Genomic DNA, 26267 nt, shown 5'->3' with positions numbered 1-26267 from the left:
AAGAATAAGGAATAATGAAAGACACACACCATGTGTAGCAACGTTATGCAACCATGTTTTTTCATCAGTGGCTAATTTGTCCCTGCATGGTGAGGATAAAACAGAAGACAAGTCATTTCAGAATCTGTCTCAGGAACAGATTTCTAGATTTTGTAGATACTTGAATAGCTAAGCAGTGGCGTTTAAACCACTATCACCAGCTATCTTCATTTCCAGGATGATGCAAAATTGTTACTAAACATGGCTGAAGCAGGATTAAATAAAAATCAAGAAGTCTGTACTGTATTTTTTTCATATTATATCCATTTGCCTGTAGAGATATGTTCCCCACATCATGGTCTGAAGACTGTTTCAAAGACTTCCTCACAATTTTAGGCGTAGAATTGTGCTCGAAAAACACCAAATGCCTTGAATTCAACTTGTCTTTTGGGGTGGCTTTTTGAGATTATCCAAAAAATCTCAAAATCAGATCACAATCATCAAAAAAAGAACAAATCTTCACTTATATGCCTTTATTTTGAAATTCCCATGGTGCATATGTGTCGCCATTTACGTCCAAGCACACCACCTGCCTAAACATTCAAAAGTGCTCGCAGAGGATATTTAGTGGTGTTGTCTTACATCACTCGCAGGCCCCTGAATCGAATCGAATTTAAATAATATCGAGGCAGACTGTGTGCGATCAGTAAATGTCATATTGTTGTTAAAAGACTTTAGGTAACATCCTATCGTGATGAAACTTGTGATTTACACCCGTAATAATTACTTAGCTAAAAGCTTTTGTTAGCATATAAAAACGTCTGGGAGACTGTTGCAAACTTTGGTTGATCCTGGACAGTATTTGAAACTTTAGTACCACTTTGATTTTACATTCACTACCTGTCACTTTGGTAGACATTTTACCTAAGATAACCTCAGCGTTCTCTTAGGTGTTTTCAGCCACAGAAAACCAGCTATCATTTAGCCAGCTCAGCTACAGCATCTACAGTATCTGACAATAAGAACCCTTGTGCCTCTGGGTTACACTTGCTGTTTACAATTACCTAACATTTACCAACTCTTTTATTAAAACATCTACTATGGGAATGGTGACCTCAACGAATCTCTAAATAAACAACAGCTTACAGAGCTATTGGCCTTTCATTTGACTTCAGCAGTTAGCAAACTGAGAGGAAGTGACAGGAGCTGCTCTCTGTGGGTGAAATATGGCAGATACAGTATATACTGTACAATTTATATGTCTTATTTTTGGTCCTGGGAGCTGTTATCCACCAGTCAGCTTGGAAAAATCCTCCTTAAATGACTTCTGAGGACACACAAATGTGCACACACACGCCTGTGTGCACACACACACACACACACACACACACACAAACTGTCTTTGCAGTCACGTCCAATTCTTAGTCCGATTACCTGAGCTGCCTGCTAACTAGATTCTTTATCCTGCCTGGCTGTCAGGGAAATAAGGATGACATTAAATGAACGGAGCTCTCGCTTTGGATATTCCAGGCCAGGGCTGAGAGGACCAAGGGGGAGCCTGCTGGAATCGCTGAGAGGAAGAGGTGAAAGGGGAGGAGAGGATGAATGAACGCTAAAAAAGGGTGAGAATAGAGGATGAGGAGAAGGCAACCGTGAGAGGCGGTGCCAAGTGGCAGAGCATTGACACACACTTGGGAGCAAATAAGTGGGGATTATTCTGGGTGTTGTGCAAACTATCCATATTCTGACATCCTAGTGATTACCATCTGAGTTTTATTGAGTCAAATGTCTGTATCGCTGTCTATAATGAAATGTGTTGCTGGAATTTAAAAGATTAAAACAACTTGTAGCATCAACACAGCAAATTTCCCAGTGTTAATAGATGTTGATTTTTAAAAACACGGACAATTATGGGGGTTGTCAAAGAGTGGTTTGTTTGCTCACAGCTGCTACAGGTACTAAAGCTGCTATTAAAACTGTCTGAAAGTTTTAAATTAACTCTGTAACTGTATATGGATTTATAGCAAATAGCACAGTGGTGATTCATAACACTGACTATTCTGCTCTGTTGCTACTCTACTCTTTGAAAGGATGCTTTCAGCCTCAAAACACTTTTCTTATAAACATGTTACAGGCAATCAATTCTCCAGATCATACTGCACGTCAGCACTGAGATTCTGTCACATTTACTTGAAGCCCCACCGCTCCCTTTATGCTATCAGAGCAGCCACTGTACATTTATGTTGAGGTAAAAGGATATATTGAGCTCATCCAACAACTCGTGCTTTAATGTTGCAGCAGCTAGATCTTGGAGCACTTTCTCAAAGTTACTTTCGTCTGTTAAACTCAAGCGCATGTCTTTTTCCCCCCCAGGCTTGATCCGTACTGCAGGTGTCAATCAAACTCTCAAACACGGTCAGAGTTCAAGGTCTGAAACAGGCTTCACTTCGAGAGGAAGCATGCTACAGTAGCTGCTGAATGACATTCATGCTGCAGGGTTATCTGGAGTCTAACATTAGCAACATCTAACTATAGCAGCTGTAGGTGTACTTCAGAGAAACATCCGCAATGCTAAATAAAATGAAAATTCATCAAGCTGAGGTAGAGGCTTCCAATAGCGGCGATGAGATATTCACGGGCTGAAGCGTTTCTCTCTTTATCTCTCTCACACACAACCTCCAGCACACATTTTTACTCAACACCTAAATTTAAATCTGTGACACGGAGACTGATCTGCTGCTGAACCGACGAGTCCCGAGCTAACTCTACAGTATGCTAATGCTATTCATTGGAGAGCATCAAAGTCTGAGTTCTTCAAGGAGCACTGACTTTAAGAAAGTAAAAGAACACTGCATATTTTACAGTATTACAGCAGGAAAAGATTCCATCGGAAATGTCTTTTTTTGGTTTGGCCTTTAAGAGAAGCAGAAAAGTCTAGATCCTCTTGTACAACTGAGCAGCTTTTTATAGATTACATGCAAACATAATAACGGACAAACACATTTTCGGACACAACCCATGTAGGTTGAGTCCTCGGCAGCACCTGGGTTTGACTCCTAGCAAATTTGCTGTGTCTTCCCCTCTCTCTCTCTCCGCCCGTTCCTGTCACTCTCTAGCTGCTCTATCATAAAGGCAATAAAAGCCCCCCAAAAAAAATCTAACACAAATGTTCTCAAATGATGAAAATGCTCTGGCAGTTTTTGTCGTTTGCCAAATCACTTCCACTGTCTTGTCTAAGCAGCAGAACCATGGGCTGATTTAAGGGGGAAATGAAAGAGGACTGTCAGATTATTAACTTGTGTTAATAAATGCCTGCCCTACAGCAACTATTATCATTAAGGCTGCTAAACATTTATCTTGCTGATTTTTCTTTTTTTTTAATCAAATCAACAACGAGGAAGAATCAACTTGAGCCAAAAACAGAGCAAATGTGCAACCCAGCCAAAAGCAACAAAACAAACAAAGCCTTTGAGAGAATAATCAAAGTCTTTCTTCTAACAGACAATGTGCTTGAAATTGTACAGTCAATTTATCTGACTCTGTTTGTTCAGGTTGTGCACTGCTTGAATGTACCTCGGCTTTCATCATTGATGAATGCACAATGGTAAGGATAATGATGGATGTGCTGCATTTGGCTTTCAAATTATTTGGTTGAAATATATAATACACTGCGTTGTGGCGGGCAGCCTGGTATCATGACGGACTTTAAATCAAAGCATGGAACAGAAAGCATTAAGTGTTTAAATGTCATGTATGTTCAAGGGTTAACTGCAAAAGTAGACACACGTGAAAGCTATTTGTCTTCACTGCACACCTTTCCTCTGAAAATGTCCCTCACATGTCGGAACCAAACAGCCCTGCAAGCAAAAATAAACTTAAGTGCTAAGGCGAGCAGACATGCTATAGTTACCACTGAGAGCTTAACGGTGCAATGCAAATAAGCTTTCACACAATAACAGACGACCCACATCTCCATGCTAGGCAGCCGAGATTCAATATCGGAGGACAAGAAGTGCTGCGTCCCCAGGCCCTTCTTGTAAAGTGGCCCATAAATCAAGAACCCTGTTGAGAGGCGGTCTCTGTGGGTCTGGTCCAGCAGGGGGGAAACAGAGCAGCATTCTGACTGGAAAAAGGCACACCAGTAACCCCCTCAGTAGTAACGCAAAGGATGTTTTAGTAGCATAAAATTATGACCATCATTAGCCAAACTGGGGACTGGATTATTACTGGAGCTGCTATGTTTGAATATATAGAGGACGCTGTGGCTCGGGGGGTTCAGCCATGCATGTAACTGAACTGGGTCGAACTGTGTATATATTCAATAATATTGGTTTTATATTTCAAAGCTCACATAATACAGTAAGGAAGCCAGAAAAAGGGAACAATCAAAGAAAATAAGAGTCACTAAAATTCAGCATGGACTATCAGTACTTGAAAACACATTGCCTCCTCATTCATTTCAATGGGACTCTCCCCAGAAGACTTAAGAGTTTTCACCAAAATACCGAGCTCAACTATGGCGCTGGATCATCATCTGGCAAAACACAGCATGAGCCGATCAAATTAGCAACTCAGATATGGTAAATGTATTGTTTATGCCACAAATCACAGTTACAGAGGATAAAAGTTTGATTAAACGCTAAAGCAAAAGTTCGTGAACTGCATTGTGGGGCATGATACAGGGCAGGAATCGAATGTTTAAAGGGTAACTCTGGTATTTTCCAACCTGGACCCTATTTTCCCATGTTTTTGTGTCAAAGTGACTGATGGGAACAACAATTTTTTAAATTGGTCCACTACTGAGTGCAACCACTGCAGCCAGCAGCGGCGAAACCGGCTGCAATGTAATCCCTGCAGGCACCTGAGCACCATTAATTTACGTCCATTAAAAGCACTGGTTTTTGCCACTGCCACTCAGATTATTATTGTGAGTGTGTGACAACTTTTGGAAAGGATCCCCATAGGGGTCGACCTTTTGTTCAAGAGTAAGAGCCTGGAAATGCCATTGTCAAACACACCAGACTCAATTGAAATAAACAGTAAGTAAATATTTTGTGTATAGAGCCAGTTTATTTTCACATCTTATTGGGTGAATTAAGGGTTTATTATAATCAAACCAGAGCTGCTTATTGTTGGCACAGTGAAGAGACAAACTAAATCCACTTCTGAGAGTTTTGCTTTGCTTCTGTCAACTATAATAAAGTGTTTTATGATGATAAAGGTACTATCTATTTAAATACTCCGTTAGCTCTGACAATGGTGGTTTCAGGGCTGTTTCTGGTCAAACAAAAAGGATCCTATTCTTTAACAGACAGACTGATCTCTGTCGGGATCCTTTTCATAATGTAGTCAGGCAAAAGCAAGCACTTTTAGTGGACAAAAACTGTCAGTACCCAATTGCCCACAGGAACTACACAGCAGCATGTTTCTCTGCTGCTGACTGCAGCGGTCTCACACAATACTGGAACGATTTCAAAAACTGTTGTTCCTATTGGTCACTTAGAAACAAAAACATGGAAGAAACAGGGAAGAAAAATACTTAAGGTTCCCTTTAAATACAACGGTGCAACATAAATCTAGTAGCAAACTGGACACAGCCTGATGTACATCAGTATACCCATGTTGTACTGGAGGCAGGTTGAAATATTATGCATGGTATTACCTGTAAATATTATGCTGCCCCAGGTCTCATGTGTAGTGGCTAATGACAAATGACAAACGGCTAATGAAGCGCCCCTTGGTTTCACTCACTATTAATCCCCTGACGTAGTTGTTCTCTGTGGGTCCTGTCTGGCTCAGAGGGGAGGTTTCCTACTGACACTATATGCAAATAGTCTGTCCTAATGGACGAGCACAGAGCCTCCACTCAAGGAGATGCTACATGTTATGGTATGAGCATTTTCTTTCACTGAATACTTAAAAGCCTTTGCGGAGACCACACCTCCCGAAATGGGTCTGTAAAAGGCTCTGCTGAATACCCTGAATACCTCCCCAGCAGCCACTCAGATCACAGGTCAAATGTGCATATAGATTGGTAGTTTTGATGATATTTTGATAATCTCAGGGAGCTGTGTCTCCTCTATTATGCAGTTAGCCTGCTAATGCATTAGCCTGCACAATCTCCAACTGGCATTTTGCGCAAGTTTTTTTTTATCTCCGCACCGACGTATGGGATGTCACAACAAAGCCTTCATGAATGAGTAAGCACAGATCCGACGAAGAGAGGACGGGAAATGGGAGGAAAAATTGCTCATTTTGCTTCCCCTGGCATGCAATTTCCATCCTCCATCCACATCTCTCTAAAAGCTATCTAAAACACATCAACTTCATCTTCCCAGGCTGGATGGGCCTCTGAGGATCACCTCCAGACACGGCATGGTGACAGTGGGTCTGAAAAGAAAGGATGAAAATGATAATTCCGCCCTCTTGCTTATAGCAATGGGCTTCTCATTCCACTGCTGATTAAAAAGGAGGAAAAAAACATTCATTTTAAACGTCACTTGCCGCTAGCCAAGAAAAATACTGTATATTGAGGTAATTGATCATGCCTCAGATGGCCGTTTCATCAGAGGAAGTGCAACACGAGTACTTCATTGCCTCTTTCTTCATTTTAGCCATGTTACAATTGACCAGCACCACATTTAAGCTCGGGGGCATGCTACACTGTGGCTGACCCGGACTCCTTTTATTTTCTGCTGTAACAAATGGGAAAATAAAGCGCTTTTAAATTGCATTTGACTCTGCTCAACTTTACGCTTTGATCCCCCCGAAGACACACACACAGACACAGAATAGCTCGCATATGACTTTTTCAAGAGCAATGTAAAGAGACAGTTGGAAATGATGCCATTACCATGCTTTTATTGTGGTATTAAGCGTTGCTCTCTTTGGGCAGGAATGCCATTACATGCAGACAGTAAATAAAGCTAGCATAGCAGCGGCAGATGCTCTGCTCACTTCCATACATGAAGGCATTCAGATCAAGGTCTCAAAAATAAGAGGGCCATGGAAATGATTTGCAGGGAGGGCCATTCTTTTTGATACCTCTCCACTGAATAACAGTGGGGAGGGACACACAGAGAGACCTGAAGGGCCACAAAGTGATAGGGGGCCCAATTTTGGAGGCCATTTATTTTTCCATACAGCCTCGTGTCCCATCAGCGAGTGATCATGGTAGCTATGTTCTTTGAAAGGACACAAGGGAAGGGTTTCCTATTTCTGCAGGGAAGAGATCAGAGGACAAAGCTGGCTTGACGAAGCTACACTGCGGTTACATAATTGTAAATAACAGCATCTTATAGTTACTTACAAATTTTGTGGTTCTCAATTCTTAAAAAAATGGAGATCCGAATGTACATCACTGGTATAATTTAGGGATGACCAATATGGATAAAGCTCTAGCATAGTAAGGGCTGGGTACCACTGACATTTCAACCGATACAAATACCATTTCTGGTACCTGGAATTTGGTACCAGTGCCCAGTAGTACATTTTTTAGATTTTACTGTCTCTGTAATAACAAAAATTTATTTTTTTAACAAGCTGCATGTGTGTAAATGTGTGTTTCTGCCCATCTAGCAGTGCTATAAGGCTACTACGAAAGTTCTACACAAAAGAAAATAGACCAGACTCTGAAACTCTGGTGGCAGATCAATGCTGCGGCAATAGTTCTGCCTCACTGGGAAGCCAACGGAGAGGCAACGGAGCTCCATAGCCTGCTTCCCGGCTTTGAGGTTAAACTCCTTGGCTGGCTTCTGGGCTTTAGTGCACTTTGCAGCACGTCCGCCTCCTGTCTGAACCTGGCATTCTTACCCAGATGTGATCTCAGGTACCAGCATTTGGCACAAATAGATTTAACATCATCGGTACTCGCTTGCACCAATGTAATTTGGTCAGTTACCATAAAAGTACAGAGTTTGGTACCAAATCCTAGTTGCTGTATACGCAATTATATACTTATGTAGTTGAGAAACTGTTTGTAGAGAGAATAATTAGATAGGTATGTCTGTTTTTGGCTAATCCAGGTGAAGTAATTTGTGACATTCATGAATTAATCTGGTAATGCCATTAAGTGGTCCAACTCATTGAGGGTCCATGTCATTGGTTCGACAGCCCATTGGTTCGACATCCCATTAGTCCGACTGTCCGCGGTGCTGAATGGCTTGAGGCAGAGCAGGCTCACGGCTTATGTGTTTGTCACTTTCTTTTTCATTTTAACCCACACCATGATCTTTTCCTGACCCTAACCAAGTGGTTTTTGTGCCTAAACCTAACCAGACCTTAACCAAAGGGCATCATGATGATTTCGTAAATGGACTTCGGAACAATGAGTTTAATATGGTCGGAACAATGGGATGTCTAACCAATGGGCAGTTCCCACTCATTGATTTGCGACATAAGCCACAATGGTCAAGTACACCCACAGATACTAAAGGGAGATCTACCACAGTCTAAACAGTATGGCAAAATCTGACAATAGACTAATTTGCATCACCTCGCAGTTTATATGATAACATTGCCCACCCCTTGTTAATTAATTAAAGTGAGTTATTCTCTAGATAATTAAGATGATGAAACGACTATTTGCTGCAAACTGTGATAGGATCACAAGAAGACACTGCTGCTTTTTAAAGGGTTCACAAGTCAAAAAGTCCACAAGCTAATATTTTAAAGAATGGTCTCCTACATTAACCTGGTACTTTATTATAGCTGAGCTGACACAATGAGTAGAAAGTTGTACCTGAAAACACTGAGGCCTGAATAATGTATAGACAGATTGAATCTTATGTATTCAGCCTCTGCAGTTGTGATTCTTGTTTTTATGGGCCAGGCGACATGCCCAGACATATTGTAATCTACCTGATCTACCATACTTGTCAATTCATGACATGATGGCTGCAACAAAAATAAATAGCTTTGAATCAGATCGATGCCCAATGATTGCGATGGAAAATGGAACAAGGCATGGGGAAAGGGGAATCTCATCTTCACAGGAATTGGATTTTCAAAAGATTTAACTGAGAGCGCGTCTGTTATGCATGTCGTCCACAGGGTCTAATGCTTGGATTTCACAACAGTCAATACTTCTGCACAGCGGTGCCGAGCAAGAATGGAAGGTGCTCATGCTGAAGTATGATATTTGCACACATGCACATGGTCACACACATACATAAACACACAATCTAGATCACCTCTCAGTTTTTCAATTTCCCCTTTTGTCTTATTAATATAATTTAATAGCCATGATTGAGGTGGGCCCCTTTCAAATTCTACTCCGACATTCTTCCTCACAAATCCTCATCAATTGCTCCAAACACTCCTCACACAGAGCCAATATAGCACAGCAAGACAACCCTTATTTCCCGCTATATTAATGAAGTCTTTCATTTGAAAGCCTTTGACTGCCCGCCCCTTGATTGCAAAGCCAAGGCCAACAGGCCTTGGTGACAGCTCCTTGAAAATTAAAAGTATCAATCAGGACAAGAAGGGAAAAAGCCTGTGATGCCTTCAGATCTTTCGGTCTGCCAGAGAGAGCACTGTAAAGTGAACGGGGTCAAGGGCTAGTTGCAGATGCCTATGAAGGTGTGTTTGCTGCAATCCATTGCAAGTCAACGTTGATAATTCTCAGCTGGTAATCCCAATTTTTGATCTAAATGCATCCAAGTCCATTTGCTTGGGAAAAATGGTCCCCTGTTTGCATGACAAGTCTCTAAGCTTCACACGTATCTACAGGGGACCTACATCAATTACCACAGCGCCATTAGTGAGGAGAAAATAGATACAATTAGTCAACTGTTTCGCCAGCCTTTACTAATTCAAATAATTTACAACAGCTCATGATTGTGTGACAGTGTGCACCACCTCAGCCTATAGCATCACGTGGAAACATGCATGCTCTCAAAGACTTCCATGAAGCAAAATTAACTGTATGGAAACGGCAACTACAGCATTGTTACAACACGTTTCACAAGACGTACACTACATAAAAGTGGATAAGTAAAATAATAGATGAGAAGGTCGTTCTACTCATGCTCAGCCACGTTGCTGTGATGTCACATTTCCAACTTGGAATTCTGACTTGCACTTCTCCACGTCGGTCATTTAATTTCCAGAGTTCCGACGACAATGGATTGCAGCATTATTGCAAGGTGAGTGAAGTTCCCCTCATGAGATAGATAAAGAGATTAAATTTCAATTATTATGGGGAAAAAGTTGACCATTTTCTGACTGTGACTCATTGTTCTTAGTTGAAAACAGTCTGTAAAAGGTTTATTAAAGAAGGGCGGCATTCAAATGTGCTGTCAGAGTTAAAATGCTTTTTAACACTGACAAAAAATTATACTTGAAATGTACCCGCCAAAGGAGAAACGGCTTTATTGGTGCATTAACATGCCCTTTAAACCTACACTTAATTCATCAGGGAGCAGAAGTGGAATTCAATGCCGCTGGGTAAACTTGACCAGCATAAAAAAAGTGCCAATGCTGGATGACATAATCTCTGTCTAAATCAATTTCTGTGTGAGAGCACTCGACTCAGCTCAATATGTAGCTGCAGGGCTTCCGTTAAGTGGCCACTGCCACTTACCTATAAATTCATGTGCTGCTGGTTGCTCCTGTGGCAAAGCTTAACCCCACATGTTGGGAATGAATAAATATGTTATTAAAATAACATCAGAAACCAAGAAGAAATCACCTGAAGCAGAACGTGTCAAAAAGAAATTGGAGTGGAAAGATTTAGAGCCTGAAACCAGGCGAGCAGTTGAAATGGGGAGCAAAATGTTACTGTTGACAAAATTAGACAATTGTGTGTGATTAATGAGGAGCTGGCTGAATGTAAGGCTTTAACTGCCTGTAGGCCTTGGCCTTTGAGAGGTTATGGTTTCTAATAGATTTATAAAAAGGCATGACTAAAGAAGCATCTCTGCAGCAGTCACTGCTTGATAAAATGGTGAGATGCAACTTGCAAGGCTACAGTGCCTCCTGTAACTCATCCGTATTGGATGAGGAAGGAGACGGAGGATTTTGTCCCCATTTTTTAAACTAGCATCTGCTCTAACTTTACAGCAGTATCACTTCCTGATTCCTAAATATGTTTCACTGGCAAAGCGAAGTCTGGTCAGAGCCAGAGAGGAGCTCCAACATCCATCTGGACAATCATAGGCCATCATCCATCCAAGCAGGGGAGGGAAGCAGGGGATAGGAGAGGACATACCAGCAAATACTGAGGAGAGGCACAGAGAGCTGACTCGCCAAGCAATCACTCAGCAGAAATAATTTGAAATAACTAAGCCCGGGTTCTTCTCGCCTCCCTCCTCTGAAACGCGCGCGCGCGTTGTGTGCACGCGCACACGGCGACACGCACATGTGCACAAAGACGCATACACCCACTGACACACGCACGCAATGGGGCGCACATACACAAACGCACACACTGCTGACGCACCGGAGCGACATGCAAATGCGCACAGTGTTACACAATTAATGTCGGGAAAAAATACTGCGTAAAATTAACAGCTCGTATCCACTGGCACACTGTAATGGCTGCGCTTGGATAATTAGGTTTTGCTAAAGATACAGAAGACTTGAGCAGCCCACTTCTCTGTCGTACTGCAGCCGTGAACACTTCCACTGAGGAGGCTCTGTCCGCAACTAAAGCAAAAAGAGCGACTGGGATTCATGCGTAACTGAGGGGGAAACATGTTCACTCCAAATGCGCATTCAAGTGCCGCATATTTGGAGATCACGAATCCGTTTGTTGTTAAAGCGCGTCGGCAAGTGATGAAAATCTGTGTATGTGGAATGTCAGCGTCAGCCAAATTAATCCACAAACTGGTTTCAACATCCACAGAAGGCAGCACGAACCTCGAAGCAACTTTGGAAAACGTACAAGATCGAAACAGAATTCAACTTACCCACAAGCAGTTTCCAAATGATAGCGTACACTCTGCTGTCAGTTCCGATAGCCCCACACCATCACGCTGTATCAGAATCTGTTCAGGTCTACAGAGTAAAGCAGTAACGTTTTAAAAAACAGAAACAAAGGAATCCCAGATGTGAAATAGTCCACTTCTCCAGAAAAAACGCAGCGTCTATCCCAAAATTACATATTGCCAGGCTTGACTGGCGCAAATCGGAGCACAAAAACACCTGCAGCCGGTCACTTTGAAACAGCAGGAGAGGAGAAAATGAAGAAAATCATGACAGTGATTAGGGGAATGGTCGACAGAATCAATGAAGGGCAATATCAGAGCAGGCAATTAGTCTGATTATCCTGTGAAATCAGTTGCTCAGCGGCTCACGGCCACGCAGCCCCGGCAGGTGAGCACCGCTTCAAGCAGGACTACACGAGCGCAAATTTCCAAAGTGATGTGCAGAAAAAGACACATCGGATGCCGTCTCCCTCTCTCTCTGCCTCGCTCTCAGCGTGCCGCTGTGTCAACGCGAGATGCGTCAAGTGCGCACGAGTTCACCAAGACGGCACAGGACACGGGGGGACTCGCCATCAAAATAAAAGCACCCGATAAGCCATCAAATCATAATGTGTCTATATTAACAGGCGCCCTGACTGATACCTACAATACACTGGTGTGTTTTCTTTAAATGTATTCGTATCTCACTCCCCTGTTTCCTCTTTTGTAATCATGGCTCTTCTCAATGCAGATGTTTCCCAGGTCGGATTTTATTTTGAAGTTAACATCCGAGGTGCTGCGTCCTTATTCTGTCTGTCTTGACTCTGGTACCGATATGAACGCTCCGATCAGACCTGCGTTCCTCTGGAGTCTTCAGCCTTTACATAGCGCTCTGACTGATCCCTTCCCACAAACGCACAGGAGGACAAAAAAACTCCTCCTTGTGTGTGTTTGGAGAATAAACTCGCAGTGTGGGATTTACTTTGACTTGGTTGCACAGAGGATGGAGTGCTGGTTCAGAGCGCACAGGCAGGCAATGCAGTGCAGCACAAGTTTCAGGATAGACGCACTGCCGCCCAATGGAAATAACAGAAAAGCTCTGAGATGCACTGTAAAAAAAAAATACTCCCTAACTTGGAAAGTCGCTTTAGCCCATGTGTCAACAGGCTACAAGTTAATTGGGGGTAAATATTTTTATTTTATTTTAATTAAAGCTCAATTATTTCACCCAGCTGGCAAATTCTGGTTGATGTTGACTTGTTGTAAACATGCATAAACAAACACAACCGCTTATGTTAAAGATGGCTAAAGAAATCCAGAGTGTGTTTGACTGGTGTTAAGAGGAACTTATAAAGACTGAGACTGTGGCATAACACTGAAATATTATAACAAGGTAGGCCATGCAAATCTCATTTAATGATGTGCAGGAGCTATGCTTGACCTTGCAGAAAGCAGACCTTCATTTTCAACAGAGTATGATCCAAATGCTTTGGTGCATTAACACAAAATTAGACATTTTCCCCTTGTCGACTTCTGGTCGGCTCAGAAAGGCAATCATGTTTCCATTACATTTTGGTGAAACTGAAAACTCTTCAATCACACTGACAAATGTGTCTCCACTGAGAAATGTACTTCAAAATCAGCCCAGCTGCAAAAGAAAATGTTGGCATTTATGTTTCTGCAAACCACGGATACATTACATTTGTACGTTCCATAGCTATCATAGCAATGTTTCTACAGTGACGTTGTATATGAGCTGACGTTGTCATCAGAAGGTGGTGGGGATAGTGGTGGGGCATCACCCTACAGACAACTGTCCATGACCTATAAACACAAAAACTGGTTGTTCTTAGCAAGACATGGCCATGTTTCCATTGGCTTTTTTTGCCGCCAAACATAAGTGTTTTTTAGAGACCCATTGCTGTGTTTCCACCAGGGATAGTGCCACACAAAGTAACTGTTTTCTACCCAGACACCGCTGCATTTCCTGCCAGGAAAGTGCCATGAAATTATACTGTTTTTCACAGAGATATTGCCCTATTTCCTGCCAGGATAGCACCACCAACAGTTGTTGTTTTTACCAAGACATTGCTGCATTTCCTGCCAGGATAGCACCACGTAAAGCAGTTGTTTTTACTAAGACATTGCTGTATTTCCAGCCAAGACAGCACCACGTACAGTGGTTGTTTGTATTGAGATATTGCTGTATTTCCTGCCAGAACTGCACCATGTATAGCGGTTGTTTTTGCTAAGACATGGCTGCATTTCCTGCCAGGACAACACCATGTAAATTGGTTGTTTTTACTAAGACACTGTTGTGTTTCCTGCCAAGATAACGCTACCGAAAGTGGCTGTTTTTTACTGAGATATTGCTGCATTTCCTGCCAGGATAGCGCCACTTTAAGCGGTTATTTTTGTACTGAGATACTGCTATGTTTCCTGGCAGGATAGTGCCAAGTAAAACAGTTGTTTTTACTGAGATATTGCTGCATATCCTGCCAGAATAATGCCACAAAAAGCGAGTATTTTAAGCTAAAACATATTTTCCGAAACATAACCAAATGTTTTTTTTGTTTGTTTGTTTGTTTGTTTTTTGTGCCCAAAACCTCCCAACAATTTAACTATAATGTTGTTGAAACACAAAGAAACTTTAAGCGTCAACGTATCAGCTGCGTAATAATTAGGGCTGACCCAAAAAATGGCACGGGATTCGATTGTGGAAAAAAAAAATTTGAAACTTCTGCGTTTTTTTTTTTTCCGTTTTTTTTTCCCGTTTTTTTGGGGGAGGCCTTAAATGCAACACTAACCCCCACCAGTCCGATACTGAGCTGGCAGACATGTCCAAGAGATCATCAGATGTGTGGTTGCACTTTAAAATATGCCCCGACAACCCCCAGAAAGCAGAGTGCCAGATTTGCCAAAGCAATTGGCATATCACAACTCAACAACAAATTTGGGAATCACTTGAAAAACGTAAGTAGTAACTAGTAGGCCTAATATGCATTTTCCAGTTCCACCGGTCCACTCTGAGTCTGGTGTCAGAGACACTTCTGATGCTCTGAGTTGCGCATCTGTTTGATTGTGCTGCAGTGTGCGCTGAGGGTTTTAATTTAGTGTTCAATCAAAAGTTAAACACTACTTATCACCGACCATTAGTGAATATTTTTATCTTCATTCTAGTGTTGGAAGAAACTACGTTTTCACCATAATTTATTCGTTCTGAGCTCCGAAGCTTCGAATGTCCATAAATGGATTCGAAGGTCAGCCCTAGTAGTAATGTACATATGTAAGACATCCTTGGATTGCAGAAATGTACAATGCCAACATTCATTTTGGTGATTGGGTTGTCAAAATAAGCCTCACTGTGGGTTTAGTTTACACTACTGTGCAGTATATCCACATCTGATACCAGGATTCATTCCATTGTATCAACATTTATCACCATCCTTTTCCTGTTCAATATTAACTACACACTAAGATGGATGTGACAAGTCCACTGAAAAGCCTGAAAGGATTTCAATCTGCACAGTTCAGGTATTACCAGTATTTATGAGTAACCAAGGACTCACCTCCAACAGGCAAGAGACAAAACCCTGAATCACTAAAGATGATGAATGGACAGTAAGGCTGCCTTTCTTCCTGAACTGGAAAGGTGTGATACAGATTAAGGACTGGTAGGTAAGCGGGCCTCCCTGTCGGCGAGCCAGGCCGTAAAAAAGGGACTCGTTTGATTTCCCCCTCACTGGGCTACCCCTGTCAAGACTTTGGCCTCTGGCACAGCGTTTCTGTGAGGCGAATTTCGATGAGGGGAGGGCTTTGACGAGGAGAAAAAAACACCCTCCTCGGACTGAAAATGTGCACTTGTGAGCTTTCTTTGTCATATACAGACCCTGACGTGAATAGAGGCTCCTTAATGAGCAAAGAAGTGGACAAACACGGCATTGATTCCCCCCTTCTATCTGAGGTTGTCGTTCGCAAATGGCCTCAACTCAATCAACCAGTTAGTGTGCAACTTTGAGGACAACTGTTTAGTGATGGTTGATTGTTTGCTGCATTTCTTCTGATGGTTTGAGGATTTGTGCGACAGCCTGGAGGAACACTGGTGTATAGTTAAAATAAATACACTGAATGTAACATTTAAAACTCAGGGACATGTTTTTTCATACATCTTATGTGCTGTAATCTAAAGTTCTGCAACTCCTTTATAGTACAGTTTGGATTTGTTTAGTTATGCTCCTCTAGGGGTTAATGGTTTTATGAATCATTCTCAAAACCCAGTTTATAAACTCAAAAACACATCATCACTGAGCTCAAAACAAGACTGTTTTCTAACCTTCGCAAAAGCTGACAATTTAGTTATGTATTTCCACTTGACAACAATAGTATGAAGCTTTATACTGTTCCAATTAAAAATGACATATCCACTGATGTACTGTGTGGAAAACATGTCATGCGTTCTTACAAAATTAACTACATGAAGGGAAAACTGAGGTAATGAATCATAAACTGTTGTAAGACTTTGAAAGATTCATTTGAACCAATAATTTGAAGTTAAGTTTGTCTTGCCGGTGTGGAGATTTTCATTTTGGAATGAAACTCTTCAGAAAGTTGTGGTTAAAACCACATCGCCTCGACTTTCAGTTCAAGTAAAATCTTTGGGGGAAAAACAAAACAAAAAAGCTGAAAATCTCACTAAGATCTTGAAACTGATTATCTTAAAAGGACCAAATTTCAGCCGGCACTTAGGTAAAATGTGTCATGTTGTGTGTGATGGGGTTCTCCCTGGAGTGATGGAAAGATGATGAGATGAGGAGAAATGTTCTTAAAGCGTCTTATCTAATGACTCAAATCAACACCGAACCCCAGGCTGGGCTTTTCAAAACATCTGCAGGGCTGAGGTCATCTTTGATCGCAAGTAACTCTACAGAACAAAAGCAGTATTGGTACAACCCCACTTTGAGAAACTACAGCATTCACCAAATGGATTATAACCATGCTGAAATATTGATAATTAGCAATGGTAAAAGCCACATCTGTGCTCCTCAATGGCCTCTATATAGCAGCACTATATAAGAAAGTGGACATTCAATAAACGCACAATAAAATGGTGGAGAGTAAAAATGCACAGTGGAGCAAACAGGGAGAGATTTGGACACAGTTTAGACTGTGTATGAGACATTTAATCAAAATAAACTAATATCTGTGCTCCGTGTGAAACCAAAAGTGCGTTCTTTTAACAACGTAACATAACGTGACTTCATATGGTAGTAACAGGGGTGATAGCAAAAAAAAAAAAATCCTAAGCCTGTAACTTTTTTTCAGGTTGAGTCATAGGACTTTCTTGCCACTGGTTGCATACATCAGTTTACGTGAGCACAATGTGCAGAAACATGCACCCGGTTCCCTTAATTTTTTGCACCACCTCCCAAAAGGCTTTCCGTGTATGCCTTTCTCTTCTACCCACGCCCTTATCGGCTATCTGGACGTTTTCCCTGGGTTTCATTAACTTACTTTCCATCTTGATGAGAGTGTCTACGGCATGGGCTCCACTAGAATCTGAAGGTGGCTCTGAACCGAGTTTTTTCATCCCCCAAAGACCTGCCCCCGCTCTACTTCTGATTGGCTAGTAGCCTAACTTTGGTCTGGTTGAGAGTAAAAGGTCTCCGTTTAAAGCGCTTCGACCAGAGCCCGTCTACTGTCTGTGACGCACGCATGTATCCTGCATCAACTGTTTTTTTTTTTCCTCGTCAATCGCCGCACGCCGGAAATCTGGCATGGTGCCGGATTCTCATCACCCCTGTAGTGAAGTGGTGTAACAATTATAGTCATGAAAACGCAAACCATGATCTTTTTGGGAAAACTAACCAAGTAGTTTTGTTGCCTAAACCTAAACCGTTGCGGACATGTTAATCTCTTGCCACCCATAAGAACCCACATCAAGGAAACGTTCCAGGGTCATTCCGATGTTCCCAGGGTTCATTCTTCTCAAGATTTAAATAGCACATAATGAGAAGCTGCAAAAGATGTTCCCCAACTCTGCATTTACTCATGATGTGGATTTGCTAGGAGACTATAATCATGACTGAGAGATAGCACAGGTCCTAGTCTAGCTAATAATTACTCTTTATATAAGGCGAACAACTCCCAAACATATTTCAACTCTAATTTAAAACAATGAGAATTTGTCAACCAATGAATTCACCAATTAAAAGAGAGGGAAAAGAAAAGCAAAAATAGAAAAGGGAGAAAAATAACTGCAAAACATTTTAGGATTAGGAAATCAATTGCAATTGAATATTGCCATCTCCAAACATGTTAAGATTAGGATATGGAGGTCTAGGGTCAGGGGCTGCCCTTAAAATGTACTGTTGCATACAGTATTTGGGACAGTCTATTTCATCATAACACTACACCCTGAAATTTGATACACTTGCTCATATCAGATGAGATAAAACAAAACCCTATTCACCAAACTCACCAGAGATGAAGGTCAGCCCATAGACCTCTGCCCTGCTTTGCAACGTATGTAGTTTTAACTTTTAAGTAATAACGACTGTCATTTCTATTTTCATTTTTTTGCTGTTGTTTATTTCCATGATTATTTTGTTCACTTAAACAACTAATGTTCCTCTTATTGCCATTCGACTGGTCAACAGTCACTTGAAGAGCTGTCATCAGTCATTGCAGCTTCTGACAGCTGTCAGCGAGCTGTAAAGCTGTCATCTGTTTGTAGCTCAGTCGATGTGATGTATCTTCAGCTGTGCAGAGGACTGTGGGTCAGGACAGCCAGAAAAGCATAATGGCCTACATACTGCAAAATCCAACTGGATGCAGAAGGATATCCTGGTATTTTTGGCATACTGAATTTGATATACTATGTATTGGGACAAATAGATGGTTTTGTTTTTTGCATACTAAAAAGTATGTTTATATGAGTATCAGAATGCACTGTTAGAGAGCTCCAACAATCAACTACTGCCATTTCCAAAGGTCAGGGTAAACTGGATAATATTTATGAAATATTCTAACTTGACATGGGTCAAATTTGACCTGAACACAAGGGGAAGGTTAATGTACGTTAACAGAATATTGAACTGGGGAACACTGGACCTATGGAACATAGAAAACACTCCCAACACTCCTGTTGGCCGTATTACAGGGTAGGAACAACCTATGTGATCTTGTAGGTTAGAGAACCTAAAGTAGTAGTAGCACAAAAAATAAGGAAATTTGTGTTTGGTAGATTTTTTTTTTGTTGTAACAATGCTTCTTGGAAATAAATCTTATACCGTTGGAAAGCCTGTTTTCTTCACTTTTAAATGGTGCCACATTTGTAAGGAACATGCATTTGTGGGATGAGCGGCAGAGCTGAGTATGGTGGTTGGGCCCATGAAAAATTTGCCAAATCTCTGCCAATGCCAAACAGCTATTTTTTGCTGTTGCTATTGACTCTTGTTTTGAGCTTCTGGTACCGCAGCACCTATGAGCATGGGCACAACCCACATTCTCAGCTCTGCTGCTCATCCCACAAATGCATTTTCCTGACAAATGTGGCACCATTTAAATGGGAAATAAACAGGTTTTCCAACGGTATAAGATTTATTATAAGATATATAAGAGATAATATAAGATATTATAAGACATAATCTACCAAACACAAATTTCCATACTTTTTGTGCTTAGTTTAGATTCTTGTATGTTTGCAAATCGGTACAGTAACGTTTCCATTACAGCACCTTTAGATTTCTATTTGGGCCCAGCTAGTTTTTATTTAAGAAGCACAAACAACCCACCACTTTCCCCCGCTTTCATAGGACAAAGATTTTCAGGAATTGCAACAAAGTCTTCATGGTTACTGCAAACAAACTAGAGGCTGCAATTATTTTGGTAAAACTGGAGATACCTGTATTAACTAAAACACTGCTTGTTTAAATATTAGCATTCCAACCAGATACTCATCATAGAACTAATACCTACAGCATTTTCAGGGGTTATTTTAAATGTTCTAATGCTGCTTTAGATCAAACGAACCAGAGATGAGAAACTCACTACGGCAAACTGTAAAAGGCACAGCCATATGTCCCTGCGCCGCTTCCTCAGCTGCATATTTCAACCTCATTTGGACTGGGAGTGATAATCAGACATCACTTTGTGAGATGGACTGTTTTCAGAGAAGGCTACACATTTAATTGGGGTAATGAGGTCACTGGAGGAAGCCTCGAAGCCCTTCTCCAATTACTGCCTACCAAACACAGAGTACCAACAGGACTGAGCAGAAAACATGTCAGCGTGTCAGTTATTATAGTGTACCACACAGATTAACAAAGCGTGACCCCTCCTATTAAACCAATAATGCATGTTTTAATTTGTTCCTCAGCTTGAATAATGGTGCAGATGGAAGCAGGAACAAAAAATATGTACTTTTCATTTTAATTTTCAACAGTTTTTCTTTTTTTTTTTTTTTTCTCTTCACAGTTGTCAGGTTCCTCTAATAACAGGGTTGTATGCATGGTTTGTAGCAAAACATTTACAAGTGATTAATTTCTGACAATAAAAGAAAATAACCTCAGAGCAGAGATGTATGTGTGTGTGTGTTTTTGGGATGATATCATGCAGTTGATGCATCATTTACTGCTCATCTCAGATTCAGTTCGACTTCCCAGAGAAGATTTAATGGGGTACAACTTGACATAAGTTTGAATGTGATAACGCAGAGTCCACAGTGTTCCTGCTGAGGCACATGTTTTTGGACATTTGTGGGGAGCTGTTGCACCATATTTCATCTCTAAAATGTTTAAAGAAATGATTCTGACCATATCAAAGGGCTTATATTTTGTAAATGTGATTCCGTCCCACATGAATGTAAAATGCTATTTTTTCAAGACCACAAAGCAGATATGAGTAAACGAATCTTATCAGTCAACAGAGAGTTCTTGGATGTGCCAACAGTGTAGTTCACTTGCAGTCTGTTGCACACAGATCAGTTTGAAGTATTGTTGAGGCACCAAGTGGCGAGCATATTCTGTCTCTATGTCATGTCTCTTTCAGCATGCGAGGGAAAGAAACACATGGGGTGTTGCAAAGCCACAATGAACCCCTGCTGCGCCAAACAAAGACAGACCAGACAATTTGTGCATGATGGACATTGATTTCTCTGACAGTAAAAATCTCCGTGTCATGTCAGCTGTGGGAGTCTATTTATTTCATACTGCATGGTACATTCGACTGGGGAGCGGGGCGTTCATATAAACTTTTTTTTTTTGTTTTGTTCAGGCTTTTGTGGAGCTTGCTCACTATCAGAAAGAAAATGTTGGTTTGGTTTGCCTCTGTTATGTCGAGCCGTGTTAGCAAAACATCTTAAAAATAGCGATAAAGACACACATTCAGTGGTCGACAACAAAATCCCACCTGGATCTCTTTTTCCTCTCTCGCAGATTTCTTTCTAACCTTACGTAAGTAAGAAAAAGTCACTGAACCGACTACCTACTTTCCTAAAATAAATACTTGCATGCCCTGGCAGGGGTACGTCTGGTTGCACATATTTTTTTATAGCCCTTCTGGCCTACATCTGACAGCTCAAAATGGTAATTCTTGTCAGGGAGCCACTATTTACACTTTAAGCGTTTTTACTTTACTGAATGGCCTCGCCTCACCCGCCCAAACAAACTGAACAAAAGGAGGAAATTTAAGGTAAAAAGCCCCGACTTGTACCGCACCAAATAACCACACTGAATATCTGAAAATGTAGATCTATGTCTTCTTTAAAGCAAACTGCAGAGAGGTTCATTCGGAGGGAGATTATATTCAAACCCAAAGCAGAAAAGCTATTTTACAGGTATAAGGCAATGGTTTGTGATAGCTGCAGGGGCGGACTGGCAACAAACAGCAGTCTGGGGGCTTTCAAAAGGCCCCACTTTCAAACACCAAATTCAGACAGACACAATATGTTTGTTAATTAACAGCTGAATGAATGTAATGAACTCTGACACCTAATTTGACTTAGTAGCCTGCCTTTCAGACTTATTTAAAATATTGCAAAACAGTGTTCAAACAAAGAACTAAATTAGGACCAGCAGACACTACCCACAAGAGCACACTATAGTTACACCGAGTAAGTATTTAATTCATCATTTTACAGTCAGGCTGGCTATCAAATATATTGCTTGCGATATTGGCTCGTGATCTGCAGAAACAGTTTCGGCGCCTGGCCTATTTTTTCTGCGAGTGCGAATAAATCTGGCAAGAAAACACGCTGATAATCTATTATGAATGATATAAAGGATATATTCGATATAAATGTTCTGATTATGATAAATGATGAATGCATCCCGTGCTTCCACATATTTGTCAGCTGTGTCTAAACAGAGGGAGAGAGACAAGCACACACACACACAAAATACACACAAGCAAACAGAGACAGAGCTCCACGTGATTACAACAGAGCAGAAGAGGCTCCTTTTAGGGTTCCTCAGTTTGAGGAACTTGTGGTAGTTTATCAGGCTCCTTGTGGCACCCTTTGTCCAGCATGGTCTGGAACTACTTTGGGTGCTTCAAAGGTGCTTCATTTCCTACTCTAATTGAAAAAGGGTTTCTCCAGAAGCTATGAGGTGAAGAGAAGGCCTGCTGGAACCCGCTGTGGTTCGTTATGTGAGTTACTTGAGTAACCTCATCATATGTAAAGGGTTTCTTGAAGCAATTCAAAAATATTTTTTAAGTTCTTCGGGTACCCTATTGGATAATTTAGGCACTTCTTGTGTTTACAGTGTTGAGGAAACACAAATTTGCTACTTAGAGAGCTAATGACGAACCTGGTGAGGTTAGTGGAGGGATACACGTTTGACTGTGTCCAGTTTTCTAAAAAAGGTGTTAACAAAGGATATACAAAGCTGGAGGTTAGAAAATTCCTGAACTTCCTGATGACCAGTCCACACCTGGCTGTCTTCAGTCATGCACAGACAGTCTAGCACAACACAATGAACCAATGCCAGTACTCATATTTCTTCATAGTTTCTTCACCGGCATGCGTTTCCATGCAATAATTACAGACACATTAATTCAATTCAGTTTTACTCCTAAAATGCAAAAGCTGTTACCCAAACTCCAAAGTGACTCTTGTTTACCAACGAGGTGCACTTCTAATTAGGGTGCAAGAACCTTATGCAACCAATTACAGACTGAGAGCAAATAAATGTTTTGCATAACGGTTCAAACTAAACAAAACAAACTGCAGCACTGGCAGACCCCGCTGGGCCCCCAAACACTACCGTATGCCACCCACCTCAACCTCAGTGTTTGCATGACAGCATGAAAGGTCTACGAGCAGCTGAGATAAAGCTGCTGTGGGAAATACTGGGAAATGATGAAAGCACTTTCTTTGACTGTGAGTGTTTGAAGCTCTCTACAGCTTTTAATTTCTGCAGAAATGTAGCCTACGCGCTTCGGAGTAAAGGGATGGAGTGAAGAGTACAAGCAGGGTTAGCGACCTGCTAACCTTAGAAACGACTTTATGGTGTACAATGTGCTAATAGAGTGACCCTATTGTCAGTTACATTGGCTGTGTCACACTATTGGCCTAAGTTGCATCACCTTAATAATACTCATTTACCCACATGTACATACTAAGTGTTAGAAGTCACCATTTTGCATATAAGATCAATAAACACTTGTTCTGCCATGTTGAAGAAAAGGCAATCCAGCAGCATGTATTTCATAGATACACTGTTGAATACAACAGAAAATCCAAGCTCTGTATAGTCCCTTCAAAACACATTTTGCCAATGCAAAGAAGTTGCATATAAATGTCGATGTTTGCAGCCCTTTAATCGCTTTTTGATGATGCAGCTCAAAAAGAAAATTAGACCCTATATAATATACACTGAGGAAGGGAGAAATGAGCAGCATATCTGAGGCAAACTGAGGTATGTGCTTCACATCCTTATTCAAAGAGTACATGAAACGTGATGTTTAATCCTGCACAGATGCAGGCAGGAATGCAGCACAGATTTCTCTACCTTGTGCAAAAGCAGTCCTCGTGGACTCCACATCTCTTCAAAGTCAAAAATAGGTTAACTAAACATGAGACTAGATGTAAAACTACTATTTTCCCTATAAAGCCAATTAAAGAAGTTACAAATGATTTTACAACCTGGAAATCCTTGTGTTTAATGTATAATTTCAGGGTCCTGCTAACATGTTTATTGGCTCACTAACCTAGTTCACAAGCACATTATACCCCCTTTACACCTTGCTTTAACGTGTTTTTTGTGATTGGATTGCAGTCGGATTGCAATCGGATTGCTCTTGACCACATGAAAGTGAGGACGGATTGTTATCCAATCTGCCAAACCACTTCTGAAGGTGGTCAGGGACACATTGAGACCACACCGAACGCAAGTGTAGATGCAAATGCGTCTCTGATCCACATGCAACAACTCCGTGGGCGAAAATACGTAATCGAGGTGTGCCAGCTGGACAACAACAAAAACCCTCACCAGGTAGCGACTGCCAAGAAAAAGAAAACACGGATGACAGCCGAGGATGGAGTCACGGTGAGATGGTGTCTATACAATAACGCGACTTAACGGGCGGCTAACATCTTGTTGTTGTGGTTATTGTGGTGCATAGGATATGACGTGGTAGTCTGCTGCTGGAAATGTTTGCAGAAGAAGAAAAGGAGGATGTGACGTCAGCAGAACGGAACGTGGTCGAATAGCAAACGGATCTGGATGTGGACACCAGAGATGCATTTTAATACCAGGTATAAATGTATGTGGTCAAGCGCTATCCGACTGCAATCAGATCGCAAAAAATGCATGTTGATGCTAGGTGTAAAGGGGGCCCTTGTTATGTTATATCTGTGCTTTCGAAATGTTTGCCATGAGAAAGGTTTGTTATGAAAATGCAACAGTATTGCGTATTTTACGTGACATCATCGTACTATTGTTTAATCAACCTGGTCTTATTCAAAAGTCGTCGAATACCACCATTCGGGCAGTGACTTCCACGTCAGACACTGAAGAAAAAAGCCAATATACTGAAAATACTGAAATGTCGTCAAGCTAGCTTACATGTACTGAAAGCACGACTGTTGACACCAGTATAAGCTAAAGTTTTCCTCCATTTTATTTCCTTTCCACTTTGGGTTTCTTTTGTTACATGCCCTCCAGTCTGCCACTTTTTTTTTATTAAATCTCTGCCAGCAACACAATATTCGACAAGTCTCAAACTTAAAAAACCCATTTTGGAAAATTACAAAAAATCTATCTGTTACAATGAAATTACTGAGGAACTTTTTTTATTTTCAATAAAGAAATTAACTATGTTACCCAACCTGTCTGATCTACCATGATTCCATGCTGTCAATTACTGTTATCAGAGTAATGAGAGTAAGATAAGGTTTCCCCCCAAATGGAATGATGATTTGTCCAATTTAAAACTTTCAATATTGAATTATGCTTTCTGTCCTGGCATTAAAATAAATTAAAATTATCCAGTGGTCAAATAAAGAAAGGAGAAAATTTAGGTTTTTGACATTTTCATTTAGTTTTACCTAAAACTAACAAAATAGATGGTTAGTTAGGATGAGCCAACCGAGGCCCTTAGCCATGGTGTCAATACTGGGGCAACCAAAAAATGTACAGACACATTCCCTGCTATATCATAATATCTATCATAAGCAAGTACTCTATATAAATATGCAGTAAATGAAAGGCTACTTCTGTCTATGTAAGGTACACAGGCAGGCTAAGTTACCCGTGATAATGGGGGCGTTTTCAAAACACCGCCGTTGTTGACAGAAAGTTGAACTCGCCCACCGTAACGCTCAGCGTCGCGGTGACGCAGACCTCCTGTGTGTTTTTGTATCCTGACACCATTTCCCTCAGTGGAAACGAAGCTTGTATTAACTTGTATTCACAGATAAAAAACAATAAATTGTGAAGACAGTAAAGCCTCCACTAAAATAGCATTTTAAGTCGTGTGTGTGATTTATCCTTCAGAGATTTATACTTCGGAATTCATCCTGGCTTCATATGAACAGAGGAAATCTCCGCTAGTTGCTAGGCTAATGTATACAATGTAAAATAATAACGTTAGCATGTTGCTTGGAAAACGTGTTTAGTATAGGACAGTTGTTTTGTCGGTGAATCTTGCTAGTTATAATGGTAACGGCAAATTGTGTGCCGTTACCTTTGTTAAATGTTGCTGTTGTCCCTGGTTTTATATGAGAAGAGGGAAAGATTGCTTGTTACTCGGCTAATCTATACCTCCAGCCTGCTTCCTTCTTTACTCTGCTTTTTAATCGTTTTACTCCTTCTACAAATCCTGGAAAATCTCTATATCCATCATTTCATGAATTATTTTAAGTAAACCAAGACTTTG

The 26267-nt window shown here is 41.0% G+C and overlaps 1 protein-coding gene across 3 annotated transcripts in view; it reads right to left on the bottom strand.

Annotated features, from left to right (window-relative positions):
* Positions 1 to 26267, bottom strand: part of LOC126402013 (interleukin-1 receptor accessory protein-like 1) — a 387060-nt gene that overhangs the window by 292824 nt on the left and 67969 nt on the right. For 2 of the 3 annotated variants that reach the window (XM_050063648.1, XM_050063651.1), the window contains exon 1: positions 11892 to 12380. The exons of the other annotated variant lie outside the window; for it this stretch is intronic. The gene's annotated coding sequence lies outside the window, so the exon portion shown is untranslated. Of the gene's footprint in view, positions 1 to 11891; positions 12381 to 26267 lie in introns of those variants that run through there. 3 annotated transcript variants of the gene reach the window in all.

This window comes from Epinephelus moara, chromosome 15, assembly GCF_006386435.1.
Source record: "Epinephelus moara isolate mb chromosome 15, YSFRI_EMoa_1.0, whole genome shotgun sequence".
In the NCBI taxonomy this organism is placed as follows: domain Eukaryota; kingdom Metazoa; phylum Chordata; class Actinopteri; order Perciformes; family Serranidae; genus Epinephelus; species Epinephelus moara.
This window is presented reverse-complemented; position numbering and strand designations above follow the sequence as displayed.